This window comes from Hemicordylus capensis, chromosome 1 (assembly GCF_027244095.1).
Source record: "Hemicordylus capensis ecotype Gifberg chromosome 1, rHemCap1.1.pri, whole genome shotgun sequence".
NCBI lineage: Eukaryota > Metazoa > Chordata > Lepidosauria > Squamata > Cordylidae > Hemicordylus > Hemicordylus capensis.
Window position 1 is genome coordinate 312614281 of NC_069657.1, and position 27874 is coordinate 312642154.

Here is a 27874-nt window from a genome sequence, read left to right on the forward strand (position 1 = left end):
ACAGAGGCAGAATATGTATCTGCTACTCAAGCATGTCAAGAGGTGGCATGGCTGTGCAAGCTAATGTCAGATTTCAACTTAGATGAACCAAAACCCACTGAGATGTTCAAGGACAGAACAAAACACATTGAAACAAAATATCATTATGTGTGGGATGCACAAGAAAAGAGACTTATAAAATTGATGTATTGTCCAAGTGAACAAATGGTAGCAGATGTGCTAACTAAGCCATTGCCCAGGGAGTGTTTCAAAATCTTGAGAGAGAAGCTGGGACTTACAGACAGCAGCACGAGCCGATGAGGAGGAGTGTTGGAGCTAGGACCCTGGCAGCATCAGCTCTCAGCTGCAATGTCTCAGAGTAACCACTGGGGGCAGGGTTAGGGTCATGGATAAAAATGCTGGACTCCTACCCTCTTTGTTCCTTCAGTATTAGTCTCCATTTTGTCTCTCCAGAGATGGCTGTTTGTTTTGGTCTCTCTCTTCAGCCATGAGCTACAGCTGAAATTAAGCTGCAGACTTTTTTACGTTCGTTTGTAACATTTTCTTTAAACAAATCCTGGAATTTCTTCAATACTAAAGAACTGTCTCAAGACCTCTTGCTTTGCTGCTTTCTCACCAAACTGGTTTTGCTTTGCTATTTGGGGACTGAACTGCCATTCTTCTCCTATACAAGCGATACCATCTGAAATCTACTAGAGAGATAGGAACAGAATCACTGCAAAGCAGTGCCACCTATTCCCAAATCTCCACTGGCGGATTAAAGGAGAGACAGTAGAGGCGGCAGTGGCAAATTTCATAAACAAATAAAAATTGGTGTGCCTGAGTGACTGAGGGGTGTGTGTGTGATGCACGCCTGGGCGGGATGGACGGACGGGACAGCGATGACGTGAAAACTAGTTGAGCTTGTTTGGGCAGGAAGGAACTAGGGAGCCTGAAGGGCAGTGGGGCATGCTCTGCAGCTACAGGCAGCTTTATTTTTCTGTTCTTGATTATCTACGCCAGCAGATCTTGGGGGGCAGGGGAAAGTTAAATCTTTTTTTTTTAACTTTTAAAAACTGCCACAACACAGCAGTGGCACGATGGCGAGAGCTCCCTTTGCAAGTAAAAGGGCTTGGGTAGGATGAATTGAGTTAAATCTTTTTTTAAACCTTTAAAACTGCTGCCACACAGCAGCAGCGCAGCTGTGAGAGCTCCTTGTTAACCCGCCTGCCTCCCAAATTATGATGGTGTGGCAGTGCAGGATGGCATTGGCGGCAGAGAGGGCGGCAAGAGTGCTCCTGATACAGGCCAGCCTGCCTCCCAAATGAGAGATCAGGCCAATTTTAGGCCTCTGCACACCTACGCAAAGGCCCCAAATCAGCCCGATCTCTGTCATTTGGGAAGCAGGCAGGCCCGTGTCAGGAGCTCTCTTGCCGCCCTCTTTGCTGCCAAAGCCATCCCGCCGCCATGCTGCCACTGTGCTGTGGCAGTTTTAAAGGTTAAAAATATATATTTAACTCAACTCCCCACCAAGCCCTTTTATTTGCAAAGGGAAGGGGAATCCTTGCTACTGGAGTGGCAAATCTTTGGCTGCCTACTGGTGGCAAAAAGCTTAATCCGCCCCTGCAAATCTCCCAAGTGATTCAGAAGGATAACATGGTCAATAGCTTCAGAAAGGTTAAAAAAACAACCCAAGAGTCATACTGGATGGATGATCTCTGCCATTCCTTGGCAGAGATCATCCATCAGGCCGACCAGCTGTCTCCACTCCATAGCCGGCCCTAAAGCCAGTTTGAAATGGATCTAGATAATCAGTATCATCCCAAACTGCCTGGAGTTGATCAGCCACCACCCTCTCAATTACCTTTCCCACCCAAGGGGGGTTGGAGACTGGCCTATAATCATCCATCACTGAGGGCTCTAGGGCAGGCTTCTTACGCAAGGGTCTCACAATTGCCTCCTTCAAACATGGAGGCATCCTGCCCTCCCTCAGTGAGGCGTTTATGATATCAACTCGGCCATCTCTAACAACTTCCCTGCTAGATGTTATAAGCCACCTTGGGCATGGATCCCAAGGACAAGTGGTTGGCCGAACACCTCCAAGGAGTTTGTCCACATCCTCAGGAGTCACAAATTGAAACTGATCCATTCTAATTGAACCAGAGGAGATACTTGACACCTCTGCAGTTGACCCAGCCATAACTATGGAGTCCAATTGGCTTGAATGCGAGAGATTTCATCCTCAAAAAAGTTGTTAAAAGCATCAAGCAGGATAATGAAAAATTCAGATCTATGTTCAGAGAAGAGGGAATCTGAGTCAATCCCCTCACATCGCTGAACTTGAGGACACAATACATGCAGAATAAAATCGCTTCTTCGCTGCACATATTGCCACAGAATAAGGCTTCAAATGGGCTTTGTGTAGTGTCTTATTGGATTCAAGTCGAGTCTTCCTCCACTTATGCTCTAGCCTTCTCCGTTGCTGCTTTAGCTCCTGTAGTTGTTCAGTATACCATACTGTATACAGTATACCATAACTTGCACATCCCTAGTCTCCGCCTTTGCATAATATTTTTTAAAAGGAACAGCAGAGCAGTGTTACTTTGACTTTGTGTGTGTGTGAAATGTCTTAAGGCTGGGCACTGGGACTGCTAAGAATGACACACACCAAACCATAGGACAAACAGACATAACTTGGCACCTGTGATCTATAGCAATTAATGATTTCTAAAAGGGAAAAGACTTCAAAAAGCCCCCCACAGAATCCCAGATTTTCCTAGTCAACACCAGCTGCTGTTTGGGTTTTCAGGACGGCAATTACTGCAAAGAACTGCAACCCTCAGCTAATGAAGCAAACGTAGCACTACATAATTTCTAAATGAAGTGATTTAAACTGCAGTAGACAAAAGAAGATTCTGCCTCAGGGCATGTGTGTATGAGTGGTTTGGAAAGACGAGATTAACTAATGCTCCACTGGGTCCCCCATAGTTACCAGCGTTTCTGCTTTGCATTCCTCTCCTGCCTTCTGTTTCGGCTGCCCTAGGAACATGTGATCATGCAGAAAGCTTTTTCTGTGGCCATGTATCAAAGGGGAAAGGTGGCACCTTGGCTTTTTGCTGTAGCACTCAAACAGGCTTGAAAGAGTCCCAGGTCTCCACATGTTGGGCATTTGTCTACAGAGGACAGCACAGAAGATGGGGGGAGTTCCTCCATTCAGCATGGAACCCTGAACTTCCAAGGTTTCAGTAAGTAATAATTTATTACAGTCAATGACCAGTCAACATACACACCAAAATATAAATCAGCATAAAACAAAACAAAATCAAAACAGTAAAACTAGATAACAACACATCAGGTTAAGCAAAAATCTCAGTTACAACTACTCAGTTGTTCCCATCTCAGTTTACAGGCTGCTGCACAGAATCTTGCTGCCCCCACTTTAACAACTGCATGTTGATCTGCCAAGAGATAGGAGATGTAATACTCTTCTGATTGACCAGGCCTATTTTAAAAAAATGGTTCGATCCAGATAGTACAAATGCCCCTATAATAGGCGCAATGTAAAAGAACATGTAAGACAGACTCAATGTCACCCGAACCACATGGACATAATCAGTTCCTTAGCTGTATCCCCTTAAATCTGCCATCAAAAATGGCAGAAGGCAAGGCATTAAACTGCGCCAGCGAAAAGGCTCTCCTCTGATTTAAGGTGGTAAAATTGGTGAGGTATGCAGCTGGTTCCAAGGTTTCACAATGCAAGGAGGAACAGTTCCTGTGGTCAGCTTCTGCAGACAACAGCCAAATGCATGGAGGCCCGGAGCTGTAGCCAACTAGTGTGATTAACTGGTGCACTTTTGCTTCCCTGTCCCTACATTTGGTGAATGTGGGGAGAGTAATATCTGAAAAGGTTCATAGGTTGCTGCAAACCAGAAATGAAAACACAATGAAACCATGGCTTGCTATTCTGGTTTGCAGGCAAACCACAGCTTGCCTGGTTTGGATGTATCAGAAGACTGTCAGTTGCCACAAGAGAGGAAATTGGGGAGGTGAGAGAAAGGAAGAGAGAGCCTGCAACCCCAAGGCTCATTCACGAGTCAAAGTGACTTGCTCCAGGCCATAACCAAAGACTATGGCAGGTTATCTTTCTAAAGACATTACAACAAGTACAGGCGTGAAGCAAGAAGGTATCCTGGTTCCGTTATTATTGAATTTTTATATAAATCTATAGTTGCCTCTATGATATTCAGACTTTAATTCTCCAATACTAGCCTCCACACCTGTAGTAGTGCTTTTGCATGCAGATGCTGCTGCAATACTATCACAGACCCCTATTGGCCTGAGAAGAGTGCTTAATTCCATCACTTCTTATTGTAAAGATCATGCTCTAGAGATTAACTACTCTAAAACACAGATTATGAGGTTACCAAGCACCCCAAGTTCTTATGTTGCTCTATTGACAGGCATAAGCTTGAGCAGGTCATGTGTAATAAGTACTTAGGTATTATATTTCATGCCATCGTTAGTCACCGAATCCACCAAGAATATGTCATTCAAAATGCTCAAAGGTCATATTCGGCAATATTGGTGTTTTTCTACTCAAGAAGCAGACTTTTTATTCCTGCAGCCATAAATCTATTCTGGTTTGAGGTGCTGGCTCATTTGCTCTATGGAGCACAGCTAGGCCTTTATCCTAAAATCCAAGCCTTAGAAGCCGTGCAATCTAAATTTCTTAGAAAGCTATTTCAAGTTTCTAACGCAGCTTTGAGAGTGGAGGCAGGCTTGACAAACGCTGAGTCTAAAATCTGGCTTTTAATAATTAAATTTTGGCTTAAAATTAACTTTAATCCCACAGGATTGTTACCGCTTATGTTAGCGGATAAGTTCACTTCCAACAGGGATATGGAACTTAAAAGGAAATTGCTTTCCTATGGGAAAACTGTTGGCTATGAATCTTGATCAAGCTAGCCTGGCGCTCTCCCAAAGAATTTGTGATGTAGCATGGCAATCCGATAGAAGTTTTATATCAGGGAGATTAATGGTGGGTAACCAACGATTGAATATGAAACCTGTTGATTACTTAGGATAAGTGTACAGCACTAAAATACTATACAGCCTTCAGACTAGCATGCTTTGACGTGTTACCGTCTACTGTGTTTAAAGGCAGGAGTTTAAAAGTCCCTTACATGGAGTGGTTTTGTCCTTGCAAGTCAGGAGCTATCAGGACACTATCCCATGTGTTATTATACTGTAGTTTCTACAGGGACATTTGGTATGAATTAACAGTACTCCCCCTAGCAAATTATCCTGGCTGCCCGGATGAATTCTATGTTAGCTACTTTTTATCTAAGAGCGATGACAAAATTACTTATGCAGTTGATAAGTTTTGTCTTGTTGCCATTAGACTTTGAAGTAAGAGTGTATCTGCATAGTTAGATTTTATAAGGTTTACAAATCCCTGGATTTTTACTGTTGGAGCTGTATGTGTATATTTTTCTGGTCAGCAACCGTAAATAAACAGAACCGAACCGAACCAAAGAATACAAGGGCGACACACAGTAAGAATTATATCACATCACAGTAACTTCTGCCCCAGAAGTATATGCTGAGATTCTCTTAATTCTTTTTCATGTATAGGATATGCTCAATTGTTTCTCTAGTTCATGTGTGCAAACTTGGAAAGATCTCTAAATGTACCCTGTTCTACATTAGTTTAATCTTGGAGGTGGAGAAATTGATTCCCTTAAAAACTACCTATAATCAGCAAGGGTAGAAACTTGCTAGAGACACAAATACAGGCAAGGCATTAGCAGCCTGAGATTAATTAACAGCCTCCTCCTATTAGAGCCACCTCTGCCAAGAGGCTCTGAAATCCTTTCCTGAGCTTGCCCTGTCATAAAGAGATGGCAAAATCATTTTTCATACCTACTCAAGTAGGTCACAGGAAACATTTCCAAAATAAACTTGAAGCAAAAAGAAAAAAGAAAAAAAAAGATGGCTTTTAGGGACAAATTGTTCTCATTTATTATAGCAATGCAAAGCTTGCATATTGGGTCTTAATACGTTTCTGGTCTCATTTCTGCTATCACTACCTCAGAAATAGAAAATAATGAACAATGCCTCAGAAACAATGCTGCTTTCACCAACAGTTATTCAATTCACAACATCTCTTCAATGTACCGTATTTTTCGGACCATAAGATGCACCTGACCATAAGACGCACCCCCGGATTAGGGGCCGAATCGGCCCAAGCTACTGCCACCCACCCGCCCTCCCAGCTGCCCGAGTCCTCACCACCTTCAGGGACCTTCAATTGGAGAAGGAGAGAGGAGCTCGCAAACAGAGCTCCTCTCTCTGCAAAGCCTCGGTTCAAACTGGCGCTTTGGGCACAAAGGACGCCTGGGAGTTCCGACGCTCTTCGGAACTCCCAGGCGTCCTTTGCGCCCAAAGCGCCAGTTCGGGCTGAGGCTTTGCAGAGAGAGGAGCTCTGTTTGCGAGCTCCTCTCTCCTTCTCCAATTGCAGGTCCCTGAAGGTGGTGAGGACTCGGGCAGCTGGGAGGGTGGGTGGGCGGTTGGCGGCAGCGGCAGTACCTTGGGCCGACTGGGCCCCTAATCCGGGCGGGCGGGCAGGCGGGGGCCGCGGCGGCAGTAGCTTGGGCCGATTCGGCCCCTAATACGGGCGGGCGGGCGACAGCATTCGGACCATAAGACGCACCCTCATTTCCCCCCCACTTTATGGGGGAAAAAAGTGCGTCTTATGGTCCGAAAAATACAGTATGTCACTGTTCTTCCCATTTTAAAGGAAATTGAGCCCAGGAAACCCGCCCATGACTGCACAATGAGTCAGTAGTAGAAACTGGAATTGAATCCAGGGCCTCCCACAGTCCGACTCTTCTGTCTGACCTAACTCATCATGTCCTCTGGCCTAGTCTACACACACACAAACGCACACGCACACGATTGAAGTGGGAATGAGGTGGTAGAATGGGATGTAGCTAGCATTTCAGACAAGAGGTAGAGATCCCACTTTTGAATGTTCCTTTTATGTTAAGAACTCTCTGTAAACAGAAAACTAGAACCCTGCCCTCCTCAGATATTACACTGTATGGGCATACAGGTGTCTGTATACATGTGCACATCTTTCAGTGAATTACTGTACATGTGTTCATTTAAAAAGTGAAGCTAGGTAAAGGCCCTCTCAAAGGCAGGGTACAGATAGGAAAGGTATTACTGCACATCTGTTGAACATAATGTGTGAGCAACTGTACATGCATACACCATGCACAGATGGTACATGCATTGAGCATAATGTGTGAATAGGGCTTAGCACAGCAGCAGCAGGGCTATTTGTCGAAGATGCGCTAATTTCCTATTTGCAGGGGGCAGTGGTTGTTTTTTGTTTTTCTTTTAAGATGGGGTAACATTCAAAAGTCTGAACTGATGCAGTCCATTCTACCACCTCATTCCTCCATTTATTTGGCCCTGTAGCAGAAGAATGGTGAGAGAATGAACTGTACTACTTCAGGCTGGAGGGAGAGAATTACATTTTTAAAATGCTCCCCTACCTTAAATGCGCGTGCGCGTGTGTGTGTGTGTGTGCGCGCACACACACACACACACACACACACACACACACACACACACAGAAAGTAGAACACTACCACATTAGGGAAAGGTCTGGACTAGCTTTAAAAATAAATAGATCAGGGAACCTTTTACATGGGCAACCATTATAAATTGGCACTGCCCACTCACAGTCCATTTTACCAGCACATTCTGCTACATGTATAGCTCAGGCCACAGCCTCTCTCACAGACAGGGATGGCAGAGCATGGGCATTTCTGTAGGCAGGCAGCTCCTGAGGGAACTGAAACAGACAGTCTTGTCCAAGGCCATGTGAAGAAGAGACTGGGAAGCTGCTTCACTTTCTCTCCCTTCACAGAACCAAAGCTTGGCAGATAGGTTTTAAGCTCAATAAAGGGCGGAAATATTCTCATTGAATTTCAGATACAGTGTTATTATTCCCCTCTCCCCGTCCAAATACACTCAAACTTACTGCGACTGTAGAAAACACCCCTTCCCCTTATATTTAGGATCCTATTGACTGGACATCTAGATTTCAATTATAAAGGAAAGTAAAGGAGATTGGACCAGAAGTGGGCAGACAACTGGTGTGACCAAACAAATGGCAGAGAAAACAAATGGGAGGTGAGGGTGGAGAACATGTTATCATTCTACTGAATGAGGTATAGGCATTTTAAATTAACATAAGGAAGCCTGCTATCATTAAAATGCTATGAATCCTCAGAGATCTAGCTGATTCTACTTTATCTAAAGTCACTGAAATACGTTTCACACACACTTCATTGGTATACTGGTACTAAAGAAGCACCCAGCATTGAACGTGCGCAAGTAGTTGGAGATGTATCATTTCCTTTCTGTTTATGTTCTGAGCTACATTTTCAATAAAAAAAACATGGGGGAAAACCAGACCTTGAGCAGCAGGAGTGAAATTAAATTAGTTCATCGCTAGAAGCATGAAGCGTTAATGAAATGTAACTGGAGAAGTTTCTCCAACATTTATTCAGTGTAATTAAAGTCTTTTATTCAAAATCTATACTTAGCCAAGCATAAAATATTACACCATCATAATAACTGCAAAGATAATCAAGAACCGAACTATAAGCATCTCATTCCTTTTCATAGTAGACTGAAGATGTTAAATCACTTACACTGTCTGAAGTATATTCAAAAGGAAAGATGAAAACAAACCTGCTTTAACCAGCTACTAGATTCTTTTAATTCTTTTTTTTAAAAGCCATCAGATGCCAACTTTCAGCACTGCCTTGAAATGTCTTAAAGTTCTCATTTAATGTCTTTACTGACAGTCTGTTAACAGCAATCTTCACATTGCCACAAGGGCCAACCCTTCCATGAGAGAAAGTGAGGCAACCGCTTCAGGCCAAGGGCACTGGGGCCCACCTCTTCATTGTTGTGGGCACCACTCCACCTGTTTGCCTGCCTACCACTTCTCCTCTGCCATCACCCTGTCCTGGCTCACCTCGGCTCTCCCTCTCTGTCCAGGCACCATCCACCCCCTACCACTGCAGAGGCTCCTCATCTCATAGGAATTAGGGATGTGCACAGAACCAGCAGTTCCGCCGGTTCAAAGGCAGTGGGGGTTTCCCTTTAAGAGCGGGGAGGGGGGAAAGTGGCAAAGGGGTAAGTGCAGCCCCCCTCCGCTCTTAAAGGCACTTACCCCTCCCGCCGCTTTCCCCTTTCCCCTGGCGTTGGTTTTTTAAGCAGCCCATCACCCCTTTTCTGGATATGACTGGAAGTTGCTGACGCGCAGCACGAACATGCACACATCATGTCCGCAGGCACGCCCGTGCCGGCGCACGCAGGTGCATCAGCAACTTCCAGTCATATCCGGAAAAGGAGGGCAACAGGGTGGCAAGGAGATACGCTACCACCTCGATGGGCTGCTTAAAAAAGACGACGCCGGGGGAGGGGGGAAAGCGGCAGGAGGGGTAAGTGCACCCCCTGCTCTTGAAGCCCTTGCTCTTAAACCCCCACCACCTTCGAACCACCCCACCACAGTTCCGTGCACATTCCTAATAGGAACATACCTTATACCAAGTCAGACCGTTGGTCCATCTAGCGCAGTATTGTCCACACTGACCGGCAGTGGCTCTCCAAGGTTTCAGGCGGGAGTCTTTTCCAGACCTACCTGGAAACACCTGGACCTTTTTCACACCCAGCTTTTAGTTTGCATCTCCTCTGGAATGGAGGTGTGCATTTACATATAGGCCAAATTGATGCCAAAGTCCCTGCGAGCTATGAGGGAGCACTTCACACACAATTTAGGTTTTTCATTGTAGCCTGATTGTTCATCGTAGCCCGATTTATATCCGGGGTAAAAAAAAAAATCCACTTCTTGCGTTGGTTTTGGAGGGCAACTTCGAACTTGCAGTAAAGCCTCCCAGAAAACTCACAGTAAAGCCTGCTGTCTGGGAAAGCTCCAGGGATTAAACTTCAGACCTTCGGCATGCAAGGCAGATGCTCTTCTACCAAGCTACATATAAGCCCATCCCCAAAGTGAGCTAGAGAATCACTCCACCACTCTCCACTTCCTCTTCCAGGAGGAGGGTGGGATGGAGGAGCCAGCCACTTCAGCAGCAGTAACGATGGGTGAGACCCATATGGCACATGCCCCAGAGGTGGAGGGAGGGCGAAAAGGCATGTCCTGCTAGGAGGAAGCAAAAGCGGTGGGGGGTGTTACCCAGTTGGAGCAACGGGGGTGGGGGGGGAGGAGACGTGTACTTTGGGTGGGGGGGAAAGCATTTGAGTCCAAAGACCGTGAGCAACACCTGACTGCCACATGCTGCTCACTGAAGTCCCTAAACTGAGGAGTGGGGAAGACCAAGGAGTTTAATGTACATTTTCCTGTAAACTGGCAGCTCTGCACCAGTGTTCCCTCTAACAGGGGTTCCCAGATGTTGTCGACTGCAACTCCCAGAATCCCCAAGCAAAAGCCATTGCAGCTGGGAATTCTGGGAGTTGTAGTCAACAACATCTGGGAAGCCCTGTTAGAGGGAGGGAACACTGCTCTGCATTAGGATCAATAGCTGCAGAACTCAAAGAGCTGGTGTTACTACTGCCCAGGAAGGGGCCTTACTGGGGTGGCAGAGCACAGTCAAAGGGTGCAGGCTCAAGCCCTAAAATTTCCAGTTAAAAAACAAGATCTGGGAAGAGAGCTGTGAGACTCCTGGCACCCGAGAGAACTGCTGCTAGTTAGACCAGAGCAGGGAGTGCAATGGAAACCAAGTAATTAAGTCTATAGCTGGGAGGAAAATCGTTTGGAGAGAAGAAATCTGACAAGTAGGGCCAGCTTAAGGTATTTTGTCACCTTAGGCAAGTTAAAATTGTGCCACCCATCCTAACACAGAGAAGGGAAAGAAGTTAAATAGGTGAGAGTGGGATAAAGCAAGTCTTGGTGTGGCAGCAGAGAGGAGAAGCTCTATAGTGGGTGGGAAAGGAAAAGCGAGCTGACTGAGTGTGTGAGAGGCGGCTGGGGGAAAATGGGCTGCAGCTGGGTGTATGACGGGTAGGATGGGCTTGGAAATGTACTTGGGAAGGAGAGATTAAGTGGGATGTGAAAAGATACAACTTGTAAATATTTGCCATGTCCCAGGAGACAGCCTGTGGCGACAGGCTTGCAGAGCAGGCCCCACCTGCCCTGGCGTCCAATTCTCACTGAGGTGATCAGGCTGTATCTGGACAGAACACTTCAGACTACGCTTGAATACTCTTGCAAATCCCTGCAGCTAGCAGGTGAAAGAGAAGGCTGGGCTAGGCTTCTTCTTCCAGATACTAATTTTCCTATATGGATGCATTCCATAACATCAATTTTAACACAGAACCATATTATTATTAGCAATAGCAATAGCACTTACATTTATATACCGCTCTATAGCCGGAGCTCTCTAAGCGGTTTACAATGATTTTAGCATATTGCCCCCAACATTCTGGGTACTCATTTTACCGACCTCGGAAGGATGGAAGGCTGAGTCAACCTTGAGCCCTTGGTCAGGATCGAACTTGTAACCTTCTGGTTACAGGGCGGCAGTTTTACCACTGCGCCACCAGGGGCTCATTCATTAAACTTTTATATAGCACTGACACTAGCTTCAGTGCTGTCCTAGTCTGCAGAATAAAAGGATTGAGGCTAAAAGACCAGCCACTAGGCTCAGATCACTTGACCCACTCTTGGCCAACCAACAACCAACAGGGGACAGGACCTTCTATAGGGTTTAGGAATGGAGGTAGCTCCAATGGGGAGGGGGGCGGACTTTTGAAGGGTGGAGCTCTTCCAGGTGACAGAAGCTGGAAGAGGTGCCCATTTGGTGCGAAACTATGATTTCTGATATGCATACTCAGAAGAAGTTCTTCTAGTAGTTGATTTAGGTTTTTGAAGTGCTCTGAGTAGGAGGCGGCTCCTGAATGCACTTAGGGCATTAACATTTCTTTCGTCCTCTTCCACACAACTTACTCAGCAGTGGGAAGCCTCTCTTTCCCAGGTGGATTTCCCACTGGTTAGGCTTTTACTCTATCCTGTGGGCCTTTAATGCTTTGCAAGATTACGAGGCTGTTCATGTAAGCAGCCCTACCTGGTCTTGCAGAGCCCTACTCGGGTAGGGCTGCTCGTGTGGAGTGCCGGAATAGAGCCTGATCCTGGAGCTGCCCCGCCAGGTAGCCCAAGGGTTTCCCCTGGGCTATCACCCAGGTAGAAGGGCGCAGCCACACCCTTCCACCTGGGATCCCGGTCATGTGTCTGCCTGGAGCCTGCGCAGACGCAGAGCTGGAGAAATCCCCCAATGCACCACACTTCTTGTTTGGTGCATTGTGGGGTTTCTGGAGGCCAGCTGCGTTGCTGCACTGCCACGCTACACATGGCAGCAGCAATAACATGCGCAGCCAAGCAGCGCAGCACAAGGATTGCTGTGATCGTGTGGGGGGAGGTAGGTATAATTCTGCCTTCCCCCCAGCCCTCCCTAGACAGAAGGGACTGGGGTCATGTGAATGACCTTTAGATTTCTCAAGTGTTAAATGCCAAGTCTCACTGCTGGCTCTGCCCCTACGCCTTTCGCTCCCATACTGAACCACAGAAAAGCGGGGCAAGCAGGCTGTCTGTTAACACTTTGAGTGAACGGCGGCATGTAAATGTGATAAACCAATAGGACAGGCAATCTGTGTGTGCCATATAATAGGTGAATTGAATCAAGCTATACTTTCTTAGAGTACCAAAACACTCACTTCCCCTCTCTGTACCGTACTGTATTCTAGCTGTAGTGTTAATAAATGGAAAACATTTATTAAAAAGATAATTCTATAGAGAATAGTATCTATAATTCTTTTAAATAGGTGAAACATCTCCTAGTGGAATATATCCCCAGGATGCCCAGAAGGAGCAGAAATTGAGATTAATTGAAGAAGTCACTAGCGACCATTTTGTGTCTGGGCGGGGGATACCGCTGAATTTGCATTTAGCGACTGTGGCGGGGGTGGGATGTGACTTGAAGCAGAAGTTATTTTCAGTGTGTTCAGCAGGTCTCTTTACCCAAACTTCCAAAGCACATCATTGATTTCACATAGTTATACAGAGATGGAACCTATTCCTTTCTCGGGCTTTTCTTCTCCTTTTAAAGGGAAGGGCGGGGGGAGAACAGTCGACCCACATGAGTATTTTTAAAAGACAGTTTCACAGTTCAGAAGATTAAAATGGAGTTACAGTATCACTTTGCCTGTTATGTGCATTAATATGCATCACATTAAAGGTTACAAATATGAATACCAATACGATGAATATACTGCTTTTCAGCAAAAGTTCCCATTTACATAGAAATAAATAAAATGGCTCCCTGTCCCCAAAGGGCTCACAATATGAAAGAGAAACACAAGATAGACACCAGCAACAGTTACTGGAGGTTTACTGTGCTGGGGGTGGATAAGGCCAGTTGCTCTCCCCCTGCTAAATAAAGATAATCACTATGTTTAAAAGGTGCTTCTTTGCCTAGTCAGTAGGGGCAAACTATGTAAGAGAGGAGAGCTGGTCTTGTGGTAGCAAGCATGACTTGTCCCCAGAGCTAAGCAGGGTCTGCCCTGGTTGCATATGAATGGGAGACTTGATGTGTGAGCACTGCAAGATATTCCCCTCAGGGGATGAAGCCGCTCTGGGAACAGCAGAAGGTTCCAAGTTCCCTCCCTGGCTTCTCCAAGGGCTGAGAAAGATTCCTGCCTGCAACCTTGGAGAAGCCACTGCCAGTCTGAGAAGACAATACTGAACTAGATAGACCAATGGTCTGACTCAGTATATGGCAGTTTCCTATGTTCCTATGTAAAGGAACCTCCTTGACACACAAATCCACAAGCCAACTCATAACCAGCTTTTCCTTTTTTGCTTCCATCAAGTCAAGCAATGTCTGTCCTAAAAGAAAATTCAGGTGGCTGAGTGCCTATTGGCTGGAAAGTGAAATGGGGCCACCAAAAAATAAGGCAGTGGTTTAGACATAATATAGGAGAGGGAGAATAGTTTTCTGCATTTTATTCTAGTGTAAACTAAACAGAGATGTGGTCACAGGGTCTGCTGGATTTCATCTGAGGTGGGAAGCAATCAAAACTGCCTCCTGCATCACAGCAAGAGTTCACTGAGTCCAGTATACTTTTTCTAACAGATTAGCCAAATATCTATGGAAATATTTAATATCTATGAATATAAATTCGATATTGCAAGGATGAAGGCAGCAGTTCTCCTCTGTTGTCTGCTCCCGGAACCTGACAATCTACAATAAACTGCCTCTATACATGGAGGTTCATCTTACACATGACATATATATTATCAATACATTAATATGAGAGTGCAAGGGGTTCACAGACAAATACTTTACTCAATTCTGCCACAATTCCCAATTAATAAGAGAAAAATTGACCACTCATGAAAGTCGAGTGTGTTGTCATTTTTTAGGTTCATCTTAAACTTTTTTCTTTCTGGCAGCAGCAGATATCACAGCATTGGACAAAGGCCCCTGGTCACCCCCCATTTATCATTTGCTTGTAGAGTGGGAATCTAGACTGGCTCAAATCAAATCCCAGTGCTGGAGGTTTCTGTTTCTTATTAGGCATCCAAAGCCACTGGCAGCTGTTAAGCTGGTGTGCAAGCCTACTTGGACCCAGAATGTGTTTGCTTTCCTCTTCCCTTCTTCCTTTTCATGAAGATCTTAAGTTGTTCAAGCAAGGACCTGCCTGATCCTTTGTTTAATGCTTAAACAATGTTAAGTCAGGCCTTGTTAAGGCCTTGACAAGTTTTCTTTGAACCCAGGAGCCAGCCCAAACATTTAGGAGCCAGACATGGACACTTGACAAATTTACCAGACTTAAAGGCTCTTCATACGACTGACAGGGTTAGCAGGCAGGCAAGGATGGACCCACCTTCCCCCCAGATGATATGAACAATCAATATGGTTTGATTGCCCACACAATCCACACTGCTCCCAGTAGCACGGATCGCTGGAGGCTGGGACAAGTCTCGGCTTCCAGGAATCCCAAAATGCACCATTGGGGGGATTTCCTCAGGAGTCAGGTGCTCGACTGTGTATGCTTGGGCTGTATGCAGCCCAAGCATACACATGACCCTGGCTAAAGGCCGGGGTTAAACATCGGGCTACCCACAAGGGCAGCACTGGGGTCGGACTTGATCTTGCTGCATAGCCATTTAGTGGCAGAAACTGGGGGAGGGAGGACAAATGGGCTTCTATTTATCCCCTTTTCAAGTAATGTAACTTATTTATTTCATTAATTTATTACATTTTATATCCCGCTCTTCCTCCAAGGAGCCCAGAGCGCTGTACTACATACTTAGGTTTCTCCTCACAACAACCCTGTGAAGTAGGCTAGACTGAGAGAGGTGTGACTGACCCAGAGTCACCCAGCTAGTTTCATGGCTGAATGGGGATTTGAATTCGGGTCTCCCTGGTCCTAGTCCAGCACTCTAACTACTACACCACGCTGGCTAACTTAAAACAGCAACAGGGCTCCCTGGGACAAATAAAGATTTTAATCTTAAAAAAACCTATCTCTGAATATTCTAGTTTAGGCACCACAGTTAAGTTTTTAGGCGCCGTGGCTCCCTGGCACCTGGCATTTGTCAAGCCCTGTGATAAACACTTAATAATAACATACTGAGATGGTGTTGGTCTGCTGACACTGAGAATTCTGGTGCCAGCTCCTAACTGGCTTTGGAGAACCAAAAACAATGAACTGTGATGGCAGCAACAGGCAACTTTGTCTCCTCTCTCTGGCCCATATGAACCCTGCTCAGGAAGTAGGTTTTCAGGACCCCAGTATACATCTATCTATCTATCTGACTGATTTCTATACCGCCCTTCCAAAAATGGCTCAGGGCTGTTTACACAGAGAAATAACAAACAAATAAGATGGAACCCTGTCCTCAAAGGGCTCACATTCTAAAAGGAAACATAAAGCAGATACCAGCAACAGCCACTGGAGGGATGCTGTGCTGGGGGTGGATAGGGCCAGTTAGTCTCTCCCTGCTAAATAAAGAGAATCACCACGTTAAAAGGTGTCTCTTTGCCAAGTTAGCAGGGGTTTGCCAATGTTAGCAATGGCAATATTGCAGCCTCTTTCCTCCTCCTCCTATACCAGGTGAGAGCTTAAGGCAGGCATGATGGGGGCTTCAACACTAGCCCCATATAACCTGCCCCTTGGTCTCTAGCAAGGTCTAGAATGTTGGGGGCAAGGTCCAGAATGTTGGGGGCAATATGCTAAATCATTGTAAACCGCTTAGAGAGCTTCGGCTATAGAGCGGTATATAAATGTAAGTGCTATTGCTATTGCTATTGTGAAATTCTCTCTCTCTCTCTCTCTCTCTCTCTCTCAATGGATGCTGCCATTGTAGCAGCAGAACTGTTTTCAAGTATTACTTTCCTGTGTCTAATCAGAGACAACCCTGATTGGGCTGGTCTGATTGGAACAAGGTGCTATCTTCATCTTGGATAACAATGACATGAAAGGCTCTGATTTCATCATTGAGTGCAGGCAAGTTTATATTAGCTGACTGGAGACATCACTTTAAGGCCTTGAAGAAAAAAGCCAGGACACACTCAAAAAACACCTCTTGCACTTCAATTGGCAAATATAAGACAAGCTTAATAATCTCTCTTCTCCATCCCAGTACACTTCATCACATCCAAATTGCTTTTCTGTTTCACAACCACATCTCAAAATGTGCTGCAAGTCCGGTAATTTTGTACCTATCCTCTTTGAAGGGATGTCAGTACCATTTGGCTTTCCTGAAACCAGATAACTTCTTGAATAAACTTGCTCTGAATGGGCTGCCAAGCAAGTCTGGCAATACAGGAAAGTAGTTTCATCTATTAACACAAATAACTCCCCAAGAGGGAGAAAGAGAGGGAGTCACGCCTGGCCCAAACCTCAAGAAGCTTCAAAAGCATTTGCCCAATGATGAAATACCATTGCAGTCCAGTAAGGCTGTATGCCTGCAGATCATAGCGGGGTGAGATGCGTCTCTGTATATAGACATAAGCTTGACTATAAATATTGATAATAAAATCATGTATGCATGTCATTAAAGCCATCTCATACTCCTTTTCTGGGTGTGTGAAATTCATGGATATATTTTGGTATTCGGGACCTTGAAGGAAAATGCTTATTTTAAAGAAATAAACTACAAGTGATTTCCCAGAAATTACAGTATTAATTTTCTACAGAGAAAGAAGCTGGCAACTCTGACCTTTCGCTGAGTTAAATGCCCCCACCTGTTAATTCTAGTCATAATGGAAATACAATCTACATATGCTCAGAGGCACTAATCTCAATGTTTGGTATGTTGAGTGTGCAGCACCACATCTACAGTCACTGCCTCTCAATCTCCACTGAACCAGGACTCTCAGCTCTTGTGGTTGGGAAGAAAAAGGATAAGCTAGGCGGCCAATCTTAGGCTCTCCAGCTATTTTTGGCCTACAACTCCCATCATACCCAGTTGGTGTGATTATGGGAGTTGTAGTCCTACAAGAGTTGAAGAGCCTCAGGTTGCGCTAGACTTTTTCCTCCTACCCACACCCCCTCCTGCCCCAATAAGGCTTTCAGTGATATTACAGATTATCTCCTGAAGGAAGTGTATACCGAGGAAAACCTTTCTCCCTCCCTGAACAGAAACGCTTTGTACCCATGATATATGTACAGCTCTGATTATGCCATCACCAAAAGGATATCCCAGAGTTGGGGGTGGGGGGAAATGTATTAAAGGGCAACCAAGAGCAACACTCTTTTATTCAAAATACATAAAATAAGTATAAACCTATAAGTTTTGTTGGCCAACACCAAGTTGGTTTATGAACCAACACCACCATCTGAGACTGCTATTAAAAAATAACTAGACCTTTTTATTTGTTCGGGCTTTTATCCCTTAGAGCTGCTGGGTCTCCCAGCTTTCTTACTTCTAAATGTATTTTTTATGGTGTGAATGTATCTGTATGTGTGTGGGGAGGGGTTGTGTGTGTTAAGGTTTTTAGCCTACTTTCCAGTAGGCTTATGAGATCACATGGCATTCTGTGTGTGTGTCCGTGTGTCCCCCGCTATCAACTTCGCAACGCCTGAACCAATATGAACCAAATCAGGTAGAGTTGTAGGGACACAAGGGGCACCTCAATAGCATAGTTTGTGATGATGTCATCCACCCCGATCCAAGATGGTGGCAGCGTAAACTTTTGAGGCACAAGTGGGCTAACTTGTGAACTGCTTAACCAATGTGATCCAAATTTGCTACAGCTGTAGGGACACATAAACAGCATAGATTGTGACAATGTCATCCAAACCAATTCAAGATGGCGTACAGGTAAACATTTGAGGTGCAAGTGGGCTAACTTGTGAACCGCTTAACTGATTTGAACAAAATTTGCTACAGTTGTAGGGACACATATGGACACCTCAATGGCATAGATTGTGACAATGTCATCCAACCCAGTTCAAGATGGCAGACACGTAAACTTTTGAGGTGCAAGTGCAATAACTTTGAACAGTCTAAGTTATTTGAACCAAATTTGCTACAGCTGTATGGACACATAGAGATGTTCCAATGGTGTAGTTTGTGATGATGTCATCCACCTTGATCCAAGATGGTGGACATATGAACTTTTGAGGTGCAAATGCACTAATTTGAGGACCAAATTTGATACAGTTGTAGTGAGTGACACACAGGGACACCTCAATGGTATAGTTTGTAATAATGTCATCCACCCTGATCCAAGATGGTGGATGCATGAACATTTGAGGTGCAAGAGATCTAACTTGTGAACCTTGATTTGAACCAAATTTAGTCCAGTTGCAGAGACAGTGAAAGGAAAGTAGGCTGATTAGTTCCTACTAGAACAACTTGTTATTGTTTAACTGATTTTAAGGTTTTTAATGTGATTTTAATGGCGTTTCACAGTATTTTAACTTTTGTAAACCGCGTTGGGATGTCTTATGAAAGGCAGTATAACAATGAAACAAACAAATTTATCAGTCTGCTCAGTTCCTCAACATAAGATTGTGGTCCAATGAAGCTTAGGGTTTGTGCTTAGAGCACAAATTTGTAAATACAAAAATATGCTCTAAAATATGCTTTGAAGCAAGCGGAAACCAAGTCCACTGAGGAACAGTTAAAGGAGATCTGTATGTGTATGTGTATGTGTATGGGAGATACAATGGCCACCCTAATATATCTGAAGGGCTGTCACACAGGAGGTGGAGTGGACTTCTTCTCTGTTGCTCCTAAGAGCAGGACTAGAAATCAGGCTGAAATTACAAAGAAGTAGATTCAGGCATAACGTTATGAGGAATTTCCTAACAGTAAGAGCTTTTTGACAGTGGAACCCTTTGCTTTGCACAGTGATGACATTCCTTTGATAGGAGGCTTACAAACAGAGACTGAACATCTGTCAGGGATTCCATAGAAGTTTCCTTCACTGAGTAGGGGGTCTCTTTCAACTCTAAAAGAAGACCTCAGAGGTCTCCTCCAACTCTAAAATTCTACGATCTGCTATTTTGGCTGGTATTTTGCTAAACTTTTCTTGACTCTTTTTGTATCTACTGTAGGAATGCAGGAGAGGAAACAAAACAAAGCAAAACTCGACCATCACTTCCCCAAACCACACAACATCTAAGACACTGAATCTTTATGATGATACATGAGGCTGTCTAACATATTTCTCTCAGTGCTGCTGTTGTGGAAAAAAGCAAGCACTGTACTTTAATATCTGTCAGACATAAACTCTAAAGGCTGCAAAGCGAAACAGGGGTTGTCGGAGTTAAATAAACCATAGTTATTTTCTTTTATAGGTGCATGAAATTGGGGGAGGGGAACTGTGTTTTAAATACTATAATCTCCCAATCTCTTTTCCAGTTAACACGTCTGTGAACTTCCACATATGTTTGCTCTTCCAGGCAAGAAATATGAAGCCAGTACAGTCAAAGGGTAACTTTCACTTTATATATTAGATTATGGCAAACATTGTTGCAGCCAGAATAACTGTTGTATTAGAAGTGCATTGTACTAGATCCTCCTTCTTTTAAAGATATCGCATCTCTTTTAAGGGGTGGAGGAAACAGACCATTTTATCTTTTCTGAAAGTTATTTTTTCACTTGTCATGAAAATGGTCTGAAAGTTTTAGCTGGACTGGGAACAACCACATGGAGATATCTGTGGAGGAAGCACATACACCCCCATTCCAGCTCAGTGATTTCCATCTTACACTTGAGCAAACAGCTGTGGTCTGGAAAGAACAACTCACTGTTTCCCCACGTTAAAAAACAAGTTAATCTGCCTACTTTCCTTTCACTATCACTACAAATGGACTAAATTTGGTCCAGATCAGTTAGGCAGCTCATAAGTTAGCCCACCTGTGCTTCAAACATTCATGCATCCACCATCTTTAACTGGGGTGGATGACATCATCACAAACTATGCCTCTGAGGTGTCTCTATGTGTCCCTACAAAATTTGGTCCAAATCACTTCCCACTCGTACTTCAAACATTCATGTGCCCGCCATCTTCAATCAGGGTGGTTGACATCATTACAAACCATGCCATTGAGGTGTCCCTGTGTGTCACTCACTACAACTGTATGAAATTTGGTTCAAATCAGTTAGGCAGTCCACAAGTTAGCCCACTTGCACCTCAAACGTTTACACGTGCACCATCTTCAATCAGGGTGGATGCCATCATTACAAACGACGTCACTGAGGTGTCCCTGTGTCACTCACTACAAATATAGCAAATTGGTTTAAACGGGTTAGGCAGTTCACAAGTTAGTCCAATTATGCCTCAAATGTTCACACACCCACCATTTTGAATCAGGGTGGATGCAACCATCACAAACTACACCATTGAGGTGCCCCTATGTGTCCCTACAGCTGTAACAAATTTGGTTCATATTGGTCCAGGCATTGCGAAGTTGATGGCAGGGGGTGGGGGCAGACACACAAGACTTATGATCTCATAATCTACTGGAAAGTAGGCGAAAAAAAGCCTCTACAGTGTTTGATGGATAAACCACTCAACCTCCATGATTCAAAATGATGCTACAAGGGCAGAGATTTGCTTTCTGCTACCCTTGAGACCAAGGCTAGATCTAATGGACTGAAGTTAAAGGAGGGTAGATTTTGACTGAACATTAGGAGAAGCTTCTTAACAAAAGCAGTGACCATGACACAAAATATCTAGTGAGTGGTCCTATCTCACTGGAGATCTTCAAGCAGGGCTGGATAGCCATCTGTTGAGGATGCTCTGGTTCTGGATGGTATTATAATTTTAAAAAGTGGTGGCAAAAAAAAAAGCAGTTTTAGAATCAGTGAAAATATGGTCAGAATCTCAAGAACCACACAACTAGTTCTGTATATTTAATGTGGCATTGAACTTGCATAGAGTTACAGTAGTTGCATATTGTATTTATGACAGTGAAGCCTCCGGCACTGCCTGGCTAAGCTGGTTTGATGACATCAAATGTTCATGAATATTCCAAGTGCTCAGGGAACATAGCCATCAGAATGTTTCCAGTCCAGTTTTTGTAAGGAAAAGGAATGTTGTCAATTTAACTGAAATTACACATAGACCCTAGGTTTCAAAATAGCTTTTTGAGGCAGGCCAACGGCTGGAAAGCGATCCCAAGGAATTATGGAAGCAAAGGTGAAGGAAGAATATAGAGGCAGCAAACTGAAAAACAGGAACAAGCAAGGTTGAAAGAGAAGGACACTTAAAGAAAAGAATGGAGAAGACAGGGAACCAAATAGAGGAGACTGATTTTACATATGGATTTGTAGACAATTATTTGGGTATAGACTTCTAGTTGCTGTTGAAAGTCATAGGTGTTTCAAAAGCAATTGGAAAATAGAATGGCAGACCTGGTTTACAGCTTGAAGACACACAGGTTTGTGTTGGGTTTTTTAAGCTAGAGGCCATGCAAGAATTTCTGGATGATCCTAAACGTAGCATTATATTTCTTTCAGAAGTATTTTCACCAGAACAAAACAAAAAAAATCTCTCCTCTGCATTTACTCGTGCTATAGAACCTATGTATTAGGGGTGGACACAAACTGGTCCGTAATGAACTGGTCCTCAACGAACCAGGCCAGTTTGACAGTTTGACTGTGAACCGAACTGGCTTCTAGGAGGGGAAGTCTGGTCCATGATCAAACTGGAATTGAGCTCGGTCTGTTGTGGACCGGTTTGACCCAGTTCAGCAGTCTAATGGGCTATGCTTATAAATCCAGTGAAGATTCGCCTTTACAAGCAAAGGAGCATCCTGCCTTTAAAAGGCTTCTAAGGATGGCCGGGGGCGGGGGTGAGTGGCAAGAGGGCACCTTTAAGAGTAGGTGCTTGCCAGTCTGGTGGTAGTGGCTCCCAAAAACCACAGCACTCCCCCACAGTACCTTGCCTGCTCAAGCAGTGGCAGCGTGATTCCGACATGCACAAAGGCTAATTTGCACGCCGGCTTGACCAAACAGACTGGACTGGCTGGGTGATTCTACCGAATGGACTGGCCTGGCCAGTTGGTTCAACCAAACGGACTGGACTGGACTAGCCAGTACCGTACTGGCTGGTCAGTGGTTCCATTCAAATTCTGCCTGGATTCGAACCAAACTGTAAAAATCAGTCTGTGCACAACCCTAATATATATCACCTTTCCAAGAAATGCTGAAGGCAGTGAAGATATTCAAACACAACAACAAAACAGATAAGGCTACAGTTATTAATTAAAAACACTTTAGCAATAAAGGCTCACAGGGTAGGGGTGTGCATGAGCCAAAAATCGTGGTTCGGTCCAAGTTCGAACCAAACCAGGTGTTGCCAAACCGGCTTGGTCAAACTGACTGGCCGGTCCATTTGACTGAACCAGTTTGCTAGTTCAAACAGCTAATATTTGTAAAAGGGAATCCAGTGAGGATTCCCCTTTAAAAGTAAAGGGGTGGAGGGTCCCGGGAAGCTGTAAGGGGCAGCAAGAGAGGCATTTAAAGGGTTTTACCCAGCTGGTGTGGTTTCCAGCACTGCCACTCGGCCCCCTCAGCGCAGCCCATAGCCTAAGCGTGCACTGCAATGCCCCTTTTAGCATGCCACCCGCGCGGTGGTTGTGCGCTTCTGGCCTCCACAGATGCAGGGAGGTCATTTGTATGGCATCTGCGCATGCGTGGAGGCTATTTGTGTGGCCATGCAAATTGCATGGCCACCCAAATGAACTCTTCATATTCGTGGAGGCTGCAACCGTGCTGCTGTTGCACAGGCGGCGTGCTAAATGGAGCATCGTAGTGCAAGCTTGTGTCATAGGCTGCGTCAGGGGGTCAAGCAGCAGTGCTGGCAGCTGCGCCAGCTGGGTAGGACCCTTTAAAGACCCCTCTCACCATCACCTCTACAGCCCATTCAACGCTGAACCAGTCCGCCTCAACTGGGCTTGGTTCAGTTCAGTCGCAGACCAAACTACCCCCAGTTTGATTTGTGATTGAGCCACCGAACCACCCCAGTTCAAGGCTAACTAGTTCAGGACTGAACCATTCACACCCCTACTACAGGGGCAGTGGTTAGATGTAATCATAGCAGGGAACATTCTTGTCCATAGAAGCCTACTAGTTTTCATATATAAGTGTTCTGTTCATTCCTAAATTCCTTTTTGTTTCCAGATAAGGCCCAAAGAAATAAACTATTACAATGTCTTATTACACAGACACATCGATACCCCTCCACCCCCAGAGGAGAAGAAGATGATGACGATGACAATTTTATTCACATCTTAATCCCCAAATAGACTAGAGAGATCTTATCTATCCTCAGAACACTAAACACATTCCTCTCAAATCAGATAAACAGTAATGTTAATCACATACTAGAGGCTGGTATATGGAATTCTTTTTGCATAGCTGGTACCAACACAGCATTCAGTGATGTTATGAGACAATCTTGTTCTGCAGGCAAGCAATATGATGAAAGTGTATTATTCAGAAAAAAGATAGTGGAGTAACAAACATTTTTATACTCATTTCCACAATTAGCAACTCTCCTTAAGTGCATGGCAAACGTCTGCTGCCCACTTGAAAACTTCCAATACCCCAGATCAAGAGAAATTTGTGATATGCAGCACTCAAGTCAGACAGCAATGTTCAGCTGAAAGAGGCTGATTTAGTGAAGTTGTAATGAGCCCTTCAAATAATTAAGGGAAGCCAATCATCTTGCCTTACTGTCTACTGCACCAGTACTGTTTCCCCCAGTGGAAAAGAGGGCTGAGGCATTCTCCTACCAGCCATTCCTAGGACAACACTGAGACAACAATTCTAGTCCAGAGTTAAAAAGACCACCACAGGACTAGTGGGCTGTCACCTCCAGAGCTTTTGAGTGATGCAAACTAGATGTAAGCTGCCACCAATCTGTTCAGTTGGAGGCAAGTGTCCAACCAACCAGCAGTGTTCCAAAACAGGTTATTGAGATGCTCTACTCACAGACAGTTCTGTAACGTCTGAAGCATCTCTGTACAGTGCATGCACATACAGTTATTCACATATGCAGAATACTGTAGATATACAGTAGTATCCTTCCTATCTGTACCAAGCATATGAGGGGGACGCACCATATTTTCGCACCAAGAACCCACAGGTTCTACAGTATTTTACAAAAAAGAAAAGGAGGGTATGGGCTGTCTAGCAACTCCCTGTCAACCATCTCTTTCATGGCCACTTCAAAGCTCAGCTGCTCCCTGCAGGGTATCCAGGAGCATGGTATATATTTATACCAAATCCGCCATTACCTGATTTCTTTCTATTTTCCTCCCTCTCCAAAGTACTTCAGGGCAGCAGAGAGGGAGGGGGCTAAAGCTGTAAATATTTCATTCCATGCCGTCCTTTCACAGAAATACACCCAAACTCTGTGTTTTGTTGACTGGGGGGTAGCGGAGAGGAAGTCAGCCACCCCCCACCCACTGATTACAGGTATTATCTAACACGCTGCAACTGCAGTGCTAAGGAGTTCCATCGCCACTCTTCTCGCCGTGTGAACTAGATACTAATTGGAATGGAATCTTTATTTCAGTCATTGACCACAGCTTGCAATGCAGCAAATTTTGCCACCTTTGTGGAAACATTAATATCACTGTCGGACAAAAGGAGAGACACGTAAAAGCCGACAACTCACCTGGAAATCTAGACAAAATAGGTGACAAAAGTGCTAGTCGAATATCTCTATAAACAAACAGTAGCACAACATATTATCAATCATCTCAACCGCTCCTGACTGACAAGAGCATAACTGTTGAGAAAAAGGAACACTGAGATAGTATTCCAGCTCTCTCTAAGAGAGCTGAGGGTAGCACATTCAAGCACGCCAAGGCAAATGCCCTTCTCGATTTGGCCAGAACAAGCTCTATTCTGTTACTCATGTCAATATTTAGCTGGTCTAGGAGGGTGAGTTACATTACCTAAGAAAGGTAAATGTCTGACTTGGGTCCTGTCTTCCTGAGTCGCTATGTACCATATCCACTGCCTAATTATTCCCTTGGCTTTTAAGATCCCTAAGGAGACCAACAATGGGATACATAGCCTATAACTTTCTAATTTCCTCTCAACTCCCTCTTTCTAAACAGATGCAAAGTTATCCTTCATGACCACCTGCTCGACCAAGATTTACCTGTAGTTTAAAATAATAGATCTTTGCAACTCAATGGTGCTTCAATTGGTACTAACCCCAGTTCCAGCCTTAACGCTGCACTGGGCGTCCCTCTTGGCACCCCAAGGATTGTTCTAATGAATTTGGTTTGTACCAACTCTAGGGAGTGGAAATCCTTGTAATTACTCAGCTGGGCACCGTATAGTAGTTGGGCTAATATTTTCCCTTTGAAGACCCAAATTGCATCAGGGATGTAACGACCTCGCTTCCCGGGAAGGGGGGGAATCTAATGAGAGCCATTGCACTCTTTTGTGCCTCTTGTGTAACGTGGAGCAGATGTGTTCTCCAAAAACCATTACACTGGAAAACCACATCCAAATACTTATAGAGCGTGACTTGTTCTATGTCTTGGCCATCGATTTGCCATGTATGCTGCAAAAATTTCTTCTGAAGCACCATGATCTTGATCTTCAGAGAGTTAATTTCTGTTTTTTTCCTCTCGGCAGTATGTAGCAAATTTTCGAAGGGCTCTATACAAGCCTATCTCTGTAAAGGAGAGAACTGCTGTATCATCCGCATCCAGCAGCGCTGGAACTGGTTGCTGGCCTAATTTTGGAGGATGGAAATCTGACTCCAATAAAGAGTGTGTCAATGAATTTCTATCTAAAAAATGAAGAGGAGAGGGGCCAAAATACAACCCTGTCTCACTCCCCACGGAATGGGTATACTCTGCTTTAAATGGCCCTGGGTACTGTATCTCACCATAAGCCAGTTATCATGTAGCATATGTATAAGGGCCAAAAGACAACCATCTATGAAAGAGACTTCTAATTTCCTCCATAGTCTGTCCCTAGCTATCAAATCAAAGGCCACTTTAAATCCACATATGATACAAGGCCACAGTATTTGTCAATAAGATGTTGCAGAATCAAGCAGTGATCTACCGTAGAGCATCCTTCTCTGAACCCTGCCTGTTCTTCAGTAACTATCTCCTCATTGTCCATCTACTCTCTAGGCTTTCCACATAAATGTCTGATGTAGAGTTTTCCAACCACACTTAGCAGACTTATTGGATGGTAATTTGCAGGATTTTATTTCACCCCCCTCCTTTTAAAGAGAGGAACAATAAGTGCCAAGTTCCATTCCTCCGGGGCTTTCCCAGAATAGTCAGTTCCTTGATCTTTTCTTCCTCCGCATTTTCTTGTAGCATAAACCAGGTGCTCTAAGGCTACCTGAGATTGGCTCAGGTTGCTTAGCAATAACAGTCCGATAAAAAGCATTTAAAAGTCCAGGGCCACCCACAGCCCAAGACTAATTTCAATAAGAAGGAAAACACTTTTTAAAACCCCCAACAATAATAGCTAAAAATAAATGATTCAAAAGAGCAGAAAAACCAAACAGAGCAGATCATATCGTAGGAGCTTATCCTAGAAGCAGTTTCGCCTCTGTCATCTCAGGCTGCTTCCCCATGCTTTCGGATACTAAATAAAAGACACGCTTGTGTCCGGATTAGGCATTTGGCGCAGGCACACCTCTCATTTTGTATCCAGTTCATGCAGCGCTAGGAGGTTTGGTCGCCTCTCTCATCCCTCAAATCAGAAGGGAGGCAAATGGAACTCCTTAACGGTGAAGCTGCAGCATGTTGGATACTACCAGTAAGCAGCGCGGGGCGGGGGGGGGAGTGGCAGCGGAGGGTGGCTGACTTCCTCTCCGCTACCCCCCAAGCATGGAATGAAATATTTACAGCTTTCCTCCCCTCCTTCTCTGATGGAGTGTGGCTGACGAGGAGTCCCACTTGCCCCCAGCCCTGCACCTGGAGTGCGTCCTGTACCCTCACTTGCTCCAAGGACACAGGACAGCCCCACCCAGCCCTCCCCAAAGCAGCTAGCATAGGGGGTATATAAGGTACAGGCGGTGGCAAGGTAAGGGAGGGTGTGGGGAGCAGCTGTGTGTGGGCTTTCTAATTTATTTTTAACAAGAGCCGCTCAAAACTGCGGGCTCTAAAGAGTTCTGGGCACTTGCTGTGGGCAGGTTCCTGGGCATGAAAGTACAGTATTTAGGTTCACCTTTTAAAATGACTGCTTGTACAGTCATTCACACAAAAACATGTAGATATGTACAGACACAAATAAAACGTAATATCTGAATAGGGCTAGAGAGAGAAAAGAATGTGCTAT

At 44.6% G+C, this 27874-nt stretch overlaps 1 protein-coding gene across 3 annotated transcripts in view; it reads right to left on the reverse strand.

The window, feature by feature from the left end:
• The window catches only part of UBE3D (ubiquitin protein ligase E3D), a 136915-nt gene that overhangs the window by 63142 nt on the left and 45899 nt on the right, over nt 1-27874 (reverse strand). The window contains exon 10 of one of the 3 annotated variants that reach the window (XR_008314172.1): nt 23930-24007. The exons of the other annotated variants lie outside the window; for them this stretch is intronic. The gene's annotated coding sequence lies outside the window, so the exon portion shown is untranslated. The remainder of the gene's footprint in view (nt 1-23929; nt 24008-27874) is intronic. 3 annotated transcript variants of the gene reach the window in all.